This window comes from Dipodomys spectabilis, unplaced genomic scaffold, assembly GCF_019054845.1.
Source record: "Dipodomys spectabilis isolate Male_0828 unplaced genomic scaffold, ASM1905484v1 ptg000193l, whole genome shotgun sequence".
Lineage (NCBI taxonomy): Eukaryota > Metazoa > Chordata > Mammalia > Rodentia > Heteromyidae > Dipodomys > Dipodomys spectabilis.
Genome location: NW_024870870.1, coordinates 1202660 through 1213139, shown reverse-complemented (window position 1 = coordinate 1213139; position 10480 = coordinate 1202660). Strand labels below are relative to the sequence as shown.

At 33.8% G+C, this 10480-nt stretch overlaps 1 pseudogene; it reads left to right on the top strand.

The window, feature by feature from the left end:
- The first annotated feature begins 4466 nt into the window (after positions 1-4466).
- Positions 4467-4566, top strand: LOC122121708 (annotated as a pseudogene).
- Positions 4567-10480: the final 5914 nt, after the last annotated feature.

Genomic DNA, 10480 nt, shown 5'->3' with positions numbered 1-10480 from the left:
GGAGGGAGGCCAAAAATTTTGATATAGATTGTCTTAATATTTTTGCTACCTAAAGTGATTTTACAGAGCCTATTTGGCTCACTACAATGTAGAACAGTTTGAATGAGGACAGGAAAATAAATTCTACGTCCAAATGAGGCAACTTAAATGAGTTTTAAAAGAGAAACCATGAAGATGTAGCGGGGTGGGGTGGGGAGGAGATCTAATAGTCTTTCAGCTTCACTGGACTTGAAGTCAAGAAGCTGTGCTTAATTGGAAATCAGGGAAGAGCTAGGAGGAGGACATAGAATTAGGACATAGAAGCATTGTCCTTTGTAATAGACACTGTTACCCAAGGTATGGATGATTTAACTCTATTCTGTTCCATACATCTTGCTGAGCAAATGCAAGACCAAGAAAAAATAATCTATTGAAATAATTTTGCAAAGAATAACTTCACTGATCCTGATATGGTATCTAAGGAGAGTCTTAAGAGAGAACATAAAAGTGGAGTATACTTCCGTTTCCTCTAAGCATCTTGTTAGTAAAATATATCTTTGAGGTTAGAAGTGATTGAACCAAAAAGTAGTGGAGTACTTATTTTTGTGGAACTTTAGACACAAGAGGACTTTCAAGGTAAAAGAAAAAAAGTATAGCTAAATATTTGTGATCACAGCTTCTTGGATCGGTTTTTTGGAGACAAAGTTTTACATTAGAGTTTGTCCTCATTAACATAAATGTTGGATTTTCGTGGCAACCAAATGCAAGGGTGAAGCTTAATGGACTCCCTTGGACAAGTAAACAGCATGGTAGAAAAAAAATGGCAAATAATATTTAGGAAATTAGTTTGGCTAATTACTTGCCAGAACAAAGAATGAAAGATATAATTCAAAATCACTTGACTTAAAAGTATGAAGAAAGAGTAGTGAAGAGAGATGAGAGAAAACATACAGGACTCTTCTGTCTCCAGTGGAGTAATGGATTCTTGATCTTGTTTCTTCCATTCTATCTTCAAAAGCCATCAAGTGTGGCTGAGGACTGGAGTATCCATTTCAGACAAAGAGAACTCACAGAAGAAAATATTTGCAGCAGATGTAGGTGATTCACAACCTTAGACAATCTACTTAAATCTGTTCAAAATTCTCTGCTACCCCAAACTGCCCTCTTTGAACAGCTTTGTTTGCTATTCCCCAGACTACCCTTCATGAACTATTTAAAATTTTGAGAGGTCATATACTCCTCTCTAGAGATTGCTGTTTGGTTGTGATTTTTGTGTGTTTTTGTTTTTTGTTGTGTTTTTTAATTAAATTTCAAAAGGTTGTGCAAGTGTATTACAATAAATATGTCCATCTAATTGTCCAATGCTCCTGGATCAGAGTGACTCCTTCTATCATTCTCAACCAACCCTTCTCCAAGATGTATTTCAGATTTATCACTTCCTTTATCACATGTGTACATTGAGTATTCTAACTGTACTTGCCCCTTGTTCCATTTTTCATTCATTCTGTCTTTACTATTATTCCTCTCTGGTTTCAAATTCCTGATAGTCATTCTGTTAAACTGTTAATATTCTGAAAGTTTTATATACTATCCATGGAGTTTCAATCCTGCGTACACTTGAACTGATGTCAGCTTATATTTCCATAATTCATTCATCTGCAATAACAATTTGCAAGACTGGAGACGTGAAGTACCTAGACATGATTTTATTCTCATCCATTTGGAAGATTAATCTTTAGTCAACAAGAAAGTTTAAAAATGGCTTAGAATATATTCCTAACTACCAAATTTTATAAATGGCTTTGAAAAAGGTTTATGATTATTTTATTTTACATGGGATAATATTTTCTACTACCTATAAGTTTTGGAAAAAGAAGAAGACTACGATTTACTACTATACAGGAATATGGTAGAAATAGAAGACAGATTTTATGTTTGTCACATCTCTGATGAGTACCCATATTCATGATTTTAAGTCATATTTCTTCTTACTATGTTAGACTGATAGGTAAAACATAAAACAACATATGATAAAGCAACTATTTGTGACTTTTTAAAATGTACCTTAGGGGCTGGGAAGGTGGCTCAGTGGTAGAGTGCTTTCCTTGCATGCATGAGGCCATGGGTTCGATTCCTCAGCACCACATAAGCAGAAAAAGCCAGAAGTGGCGCTGTGGCTCAAGTGGTAGAGTGCTAGCCTTGAGCTGAAGAGCTGAGGGACAGCGCCCAGGCCCAGAGTTCAGGCCCCATGACTGGCAAAAAAAAAAAAAAAAAAAGTACCTTAGTAAGTGATTAAACTTACTTTATTAGCTAGTGTTTGGGTTTGAATTATGGGAGGTTTTTCTATTTGACACATTTCTGTAAGGCACCTACTGAACAACACAAATGGTGAGTGGTACTATTTCTACACTTTAATGAATGGTTGAACCTGTTTGGCATTAGTGCTGGGTAAATAAAACAACTCTATTGTAACTTGCACCCTAAACTTGAAAAATTTGTAATATCAATATTGTCTACTTGTCAAATGTTATTTTGGTGAATGTGATTTTTAAAAGATTATTTGAAAAGGAATCTGTTTTCAGGAGATTAAGTGTAGGTTATCATTGGTTTGAGAATGATAACATTTTTATTCTACAGAAACAAGTTTTACTGAAGTACCAGTATTTTGAAGCATTAACGATCTTCTCAATTAATGTTTTTGTGAATTATATTTGACCTGTAAGTCAAGTTTTCCTAGCCTTGGTAGACCAATTATGGATCTATCGTTCTAGGAACTATTTTTTTTGCCTACTTATGCTGGACTGAAATCTTTGAGTAATCATTAGAAGAGGGGTATTAAAAATAATTTTGTGACATTTGTGATCTTGGTCACTCATATGGGCTGGTCATTTGTAAACTGAAAGTTTGAATTACTGTACTTTCTCTCAGATTTTGTGTTCTCATCTTTCATTTTAAGTTGCATTGCATTACACAATTGCTTACCACTAATTCTGGTGTCATAAGGAATTGAGATGGATTTTCAATTACTTTCTGTTGGCATGTTTCATGAGCCTAGGTGAGAAATCTTCCCCTTGTTATCAGATGAAGAGGATAACTAAGACCTGGGATCCTAGGACCCATGGGTCCTGCAGAAGAATAATACCTTTTAGATATCGTATCAGCAAAATTTGGGTACAATCAGTAGAAATGCTTCAGAAATATAGAGAAAAACATTTTGCAACCAGTGAGTTAAAACAATAAACAGAGCAGCAGAGTAAAATCCCTTATAGATTAGAGGAAAACAATTGTTTTTTTTTACAATGTGAATTCAGAAGACCAAGAATACTTAGAACATATCACAAGTTTATACCAAAGACATTGCATTGATACTTTTTATATTCTAATTTACATTCTAAACCTTATTATTTATATTCCAATCTATTTATTGTAATAAATATCTATTTATTTGTCAAATTATCAATTAATTCTAGTAAGTTCCACTGTGTGAAATAAAATATCAGCACGTATAAATATAAAATATATAACTATAAAATATAATAAAAAAGGCACATGTTTTGCAATGTTCTGTTGTGGTTACGGTATCAAAGGCAACTGTCTTTTAAAATATTATTCCATTATTTCTACCTCAGTGTTTGGTAGAGTTGGACCTAAAGCTTTACCATTTGGAGATTTACAGCCTAGAGACAAGAGGAAACACTGTGATTAAAACATTACCAATTTAAGGCCTAATATCGAGGAGAAACATCTAGACTTCTCTTGTAACTATGAAAATATTTGATGAAAGAAAGGCAGTAGTGTAAATTCCTGCCTGGATGGATGGTAGACTGGCCAGGACATTTGGTAATCATGCATGTGAAATTTTTTTCACCTTCTTGGCTTTAGCTACTATTGAAATGTTAGGTATAAAAAACAATTATATTTTGATAAAATACCTTCTAGCCTAAAAGGTTCTGCCTTAACTGTTTATCTCTCTATGATCCCTTTTAACTAATATTAGTTTTGTTCCAATAAGAAAATCTATGCTGTCAGGGTAAGATATTCTGATTGGTCTGTTGGTACAGGGAAGAAGAGTAAAGGGTCAGGTAGACATTTGTACCCGTAAGACATCATTTAGGAATTTTTAAGCTGCAGAAGTTTAGAAGTAGCTCATAAGCAAGGCTTACTTTGAATCCATTAACTCCACAAAGCTAACTCAATTTATAAATAAGTACTTGAAAAACAATCACCTTTGGACCTAGCTATAAAGGCTTCAAAGTATGATCAAATTTAAAATGAAAAAGACTTAAAATAGTCATTGACAAAAAAATTGCAAATGTGAGCAATCGACCAAACAATATAAGCTTTTCCCAATATACACAGAATTTTAGAGAAGTAAGATCAATAACATTTTTAGGAACAATAAGGTTTCCTAGTTACAAACAGTCAACCAAGGATATATGCCTGTATAAAGATTGCATCAATAACTACTTAAATTTACAGGATACTACATGCTTCAGCAGGACGTTTACCCAAATTACTACAATATAGAGATTATCATGGCATTTGCACAAGGATGATATGAAAATTTGTGAATTATTCCATATTTTTCATTCTTGAGATGCAAGAAATGAAAAACAGTTATTAAAAAATTGATTACAAAAATACAAGTCGTTATGTCGAAAAATGAACTTTACAACTTTGTGCGGGTGGAGGGGTAGCAGGGAGGATTGAGTGGGGGAGCAGGGGAAGGATGGGAATGGATGGGAAGGGTAAATACAGGAGGAGGCTACAATGCTTGATGAGAAATGTACTCATTATCTTGCCCATGTAATTGTAACCCCTCTGTACAGTATTTTCACAATAAAAAATTAAAAAAGGCAAATGTAACAATATATGTAATTCGTTGAACTGAAAGTTAGTTTGACATCAGTGCGTTAAATCCTCACCTTAGAATGGCCTTTACATAGCATAATCTTTACAAAACATTTGAAATTGGATAACATTGTCATTTTATCCCAAAGAAATAAAATACTATAAGGACCTAGGAAAAAAAAGGAATCTTAAACTTTTTCTATATGGAATGCTATCTGAAATAACACATTTATTAACGAACCTATATATTATAAAACAATGTATAATTCAAAGTATTATATCTAGGAGAGAATTTAATAGATTATGGGCATTATACAAACAAAATACAGAGTATTTTAAAATATACTTTTTTCATACAAGCACCAGAAATATTTTTAGTTTCTGTACTACTCATTTCAACAGATAAGTTAAAGTGATTTCTGATTTAAAAATCACAAACCCTGCAGAAATCATTATAGATGTATACAAACAACTCTTGAATACATTTTGACATCAAAGTCAGGCAATTCATTGAAGAATACTATGGAATCCATGAATTTTTAAAGTAAGATATTGCTGTTGCTTTGTATTGTGAAAATATTTTGTACAGACACAAAGATGGATTGGCATTTTTGAAATTTAAGAATCTTAACCAAACCATTATGAGTTAGGAGAACAATTTTTACAGCCTTCCACAATTTAAAAGAGGTAGTGATACATATTTATCCTTTTGGCAATATTAAATGCAGTTTCTTCCAAGTTGTTCTTCAGACCTGGTTTGATATAATGCTTCAATAGAAGGCAATCCAGCATATCTTTGCTATTTCTATTCCAAGCAGTAAGATGCAAGGGAGTCAAGAGGACTTTAGTTTGGGCATTGGTATCTGCCTCAATGTGAACTAAGAAAGCAGCCACTCTGGTATTATTCAACATATAAGCACTGTGCAGGGGTGTCTAGCCATTCACAGTAATTGCATGAATATCTGCCTTGAGCCACCAACTCATGGACAATGTCTAAGTGCCCACTGGAGGCTTCCCGATGAAGAGAGGTATCTGCACTGTAGTAAGCCGATTATTTTCAGCAGCCCAAACAAAAATTTGTTTTAATACTTCTCCATTTTTTTTTTTGCAAATGATACCATTCCTCACTTTTTCATCTTGTTCCTTGTCTTCATCAGAATTGCCTAACCAGAGACAGTGAGTACCAGTGGGAATGGGGTGCACATGTATTCCCTAATAGTTCACGTTGGTTGAACTGGTCAGAAAAATCTAGTGAATTTTCTACATCTGTTATTTCACCATGATTTTCTTTCTCTTTTTCCAATTTTACTATTGGAAATTATTCTAACTGGAGAGTAGGGAATTGATAGAGAGCAGAGGAAAGGTTTTCCTCCATATTCAAAGGTACAGACTGAAAATGGTACCAGTGGTGTCTTCATGTGCAGCTCATTATAGGAATGAGAAAATATGAAATAATGCCTCCTATGTAAATGATTTGGGAAATGGCAGAGCAGAAAGTGAAATGATGCAACCAAAAATATAAAAGCAAAATAAATTAGGATAATTATGGAGCAGTCACATTATCTATGAGAACCATGAAAGGGAGAGAGGAAGAGAGAGACAGATGTGCAATGATCATGCCTCTGATCAATTTATAGAGCAAACAATTTTATTTTTTAAAAGAGATGGAAATGGAATTTATGTATTTACTTGAATTTAGTAAATACATTTTTATTAGCCTACATAAAGAGACATAGCTTTGACCAAATTACAGACAAAAATCTAAATCCTTGATAATTCTAGTAACAGATCTGACTGAAATCAATTGAATCACACTTTTCCTGTAGAGTAAAGAATAGGTCCAGGCTAGGAAAGCAGCTAGAGAAGACAGGCTGATTGTATCTGTGACAAAACTTTGTGGGAAATGGTATCAAGGATTAATTACTGGTGATCCACTTGCACTGGAAGTGTGAATCTGAACTATTGCTTGCTGATTCTGAACTATTGCTTTAATAATTATAAGTTCCAAGAAGAAAAGGTGAGATTTAATTGATAGCAAAGGATTAGTAATTCACTTTGACTTCTCATTAAGCACCTTCAATCATCAAAATCACATGAAGACAATAGACAGGCCTACTTTTTTAGGTGAAAACAAGTATCTTTAAAAACAAGGTAATTAAGTATTCCTACAAAGGACTTCTATTTTACTACCGAATTATATAGTTTTTTCTAATGTTGGGTAACAAATAATGGATCTATTAGAAAGCTCTTACAGCTCATATGTTCAATAGTGAGTTCTCTTATATTATACCATGGTATTTTTGTTTATGGTTTTAAGAAGAAATTTACTAGCTTAAATTTCTGACAAGACAATATCATCACTGTACAACTTGCTTCTATACTCTAAGTTTTAAATTACTATCTAATATGTGTATTAGATAGCTATAGAGGAAAAACTAGAAGCCACACTCGTGGCTCATGTGTTTATCCTAGCTAATCAGAAAGATGAAATCTGAGGATTGTGGTTTGAAACCAAACCAAACAAAAATAAGTCCATTAAATTCTGATTTGAAAGTAACCAGCAAAAGCTAGAAATGGAGCTGTGGGACAAGCAGTAAAATTCTAGGCTTGAGAAAACTACAACAAAAAATCAACAAATTCTGGGACAGAGCCAGGCCATGAGTTCAAGCCTAGTATTAGCACCAAACTAATTAATTAATTAATTAATTAAAATAAATTAAGTGGTCACATGTGGCAAGGCAAGTAAAATGTAACACCCATGGTGACTGGATTGTGTATTATTTTGTAATAAGGCAAATTAACGTTTGTCCTAATCACTAAAACTTTATTTGTACTTTTTTGTACTAAACCCTGAATTTAGCATGCAAGTATATGTGTGTACATGTGCACACATGTGTGTATGTGTATATGTGTGCGTGTGCTGTTGCAATGTTGCTTGCCAATGTGGACAAGGTGAGGCTCAAAAGAGCTAACTGTGTTGCAATGTTTTTATTTATCAGTGTTCTGTCATGTCATTTCTGTGGAGCCACCCTTCTGTACATTTTATTTGTCAAATGATAACATCATCATAATCAAAGCATATACAAAATTAAGTTAGATAAAAGAGACCACTTTCAGCTCTTATTATATGTTAGGTAAGAAGATACAGATATAATTAAGTAGTAAGTTATTGCTGTAAGATGACTGTCAGTACAAAATATGTATTTGACCTCTTAAATTGGTTATACTTTTAAGATATACTCATGGAGTGAGTTTCACTGACTTGACCAAACAGGTATTACACTCTGGTTATTCACAAGATGAATAAACTCTTTCCGGATTTCTGTTGAAAATAACTTTCTTTGTAACATCATATCTATTCTCACTAAAATAATCAACCCTGTATTTATTAGGTTTGAATATCCCATCATATTGACTAAAAACCAGTATTGTGGATATGCTTGCTAGATATACCTTTCAAAACAAACAAACAAAAAGCATGTGTCACCTCCAGATTGTGGATGCATTTGAAGTTGTTTTGTACACGCAATGGGATCTTCACTAAAGGCTCTTTCGTGGAAGTAACTATCACAACTTTAACAAATAAGGCTTTTCGAATATCTTTTCCAATATAAATAACAACCCCGAGAGCGTCTTGCAATTTCTGAAAAGCCTTTGAATATTTTTAGTATTATTTCAGTTCATTGACTATAGAGCTATAGACATTTCTGAAATAAATATTAAGATATGAAGATGTAAGTCGGTATATAGGCTTTTTATGCAATAGAATATTATGAAATATTATGAAATAGAATAAAAGGATATAAGTGAATTTGGTAAGCTAATTATTAGTATAACTTTGTTTTCTAGTAACAGTTTTTTTTTCTTATTTTTGGGTCCGGTCATGGGGCCTTGAACTCTGGGCCTGGGCACTGTCCCTCAGCTCTTCAGCTCAAGGCTAGTGCTCTACCACTTGAGCCACAGCGCCACTTCCGGCTTTTTCCTTTTTGCTTATGTGGTGCTGAGGAATCGAACCCAGGGCCTCATGCATGCAAGGCAAGCACTCTACCACTGAGCCACCTTCCCAGCCCCAGTAACAGTTTTTTGAATGTAGATGATGCAGTTAAGTTATTTCCTTTGTGGCTCTGTACTTCAGTTAGTTTTATAATCTTGATAATTATAAGAGTGAATTTGTAGAAAAATAAAGGTATTTGAAAATGAAGGATTAATCTTGTGTTTTCTGCCCTACTCCCAAGAAAATGAGTTATTTTCAATTGTTAATATTTTATCATTGAATCTTCAATATCACAAGAAATTTTGAAAAACATGCAGTAGTATTGATGTCTTTTTAAACCAATTGTATTCACAAGTTGGAGAGTCTTTAATTCATGCTTAGGTCTTGGTGTCCATGATTTTTAACCTCTCATTCCTAACATTAATGATAGGTAAGACTGCATTTTTGGGTATATGAAAGGTAAATATTCATCTGGGGTCAAAGGTGATTTTTATATCAGTCTTGCTTTAATAACATTTTAAAGTAAAACACTTCTCTCAAAATGTTGGGTATAAAAAGCAATCAAAATACCTCTAATGGTAAACAACTTATGTGAGCTACAATGTGGAAATGATTGGTCTATAAGACCTGCAATCTGTTTCCATCAGGAATTGGGGAGATTATTCTTTCAGTATGACTGCGATGCAGTGTTGTTATGGGATAGAATATAATTTCTACAATTTTGAGCTAGAAATCAAGAATGTTATAGTTTAGCAGTTCCTTTCACCAGGGAGGTATAAATTGATTATGAACTTGCATATTGCAGTTACCTATTTCATTTTTTTTTTTTTTGGTTGGTCTTGGCACTTGAACTCTGGGCTTGAGTACTGTCCCTGCACTCTTCCACTAAGTCAAGCACTGTACCGCTTGAGCTACAGTGCCACTTCTGGTTTATTAGCAGTTTATTATAGATAAGAATCTCTCGGACTTTCCTGACTGGGCTGTCTTTGAACCGCGTTCCTCAGATCTCAGCCTCCTGAGTAGCTACGATTACAGGTCTAGCCACCGACATCCCGCTTAGTTTCCTATTTTCTAACAAAGATAAAGTGACATATTATTAAAGTGTGGACAATAATTCTGGGAAATTTTCCTAGAATTAGTGGACTAAGTACTGGTATTTTAGTCACAAAATAGAATGAAGTTATTTGATATGGTGGGAATGGGCCGCAGGCTAAGATTTACCATTTGTGAAATGTTGTACTAGTAATTCCAACTCTGAAGACTTCAATATCATCATCTGAGAATTAGAAATAGAAGTAGTTCTACTTTATGGGATTATTGTGAGGATTAAATTAGATACCATAGGTAACGTACTTGGAAAAACAATCAGCATTTGATCCTTTCTACCTGTTATTTTATCATGTGATGAATTCTAACATTTTTACTGTGATTTTTATATTGTTTCTCTTTAGGATATGCAATGTGATGTATTGACATTCATTTTGTTGGTCACTTTAATGTCATTTTGAGGAAAATAACTGCAAAGAAAATTTCTGAGAAGGAAACTATTATTTTGACTCATGATTTAAGAGAACACAGTTTAAGGTTCAGATGTCTCCACTGTTTTTTTTTGGGGGGGGTCCGGTCGTGGGTCCTGAACACTGGGCCTGGGTGATG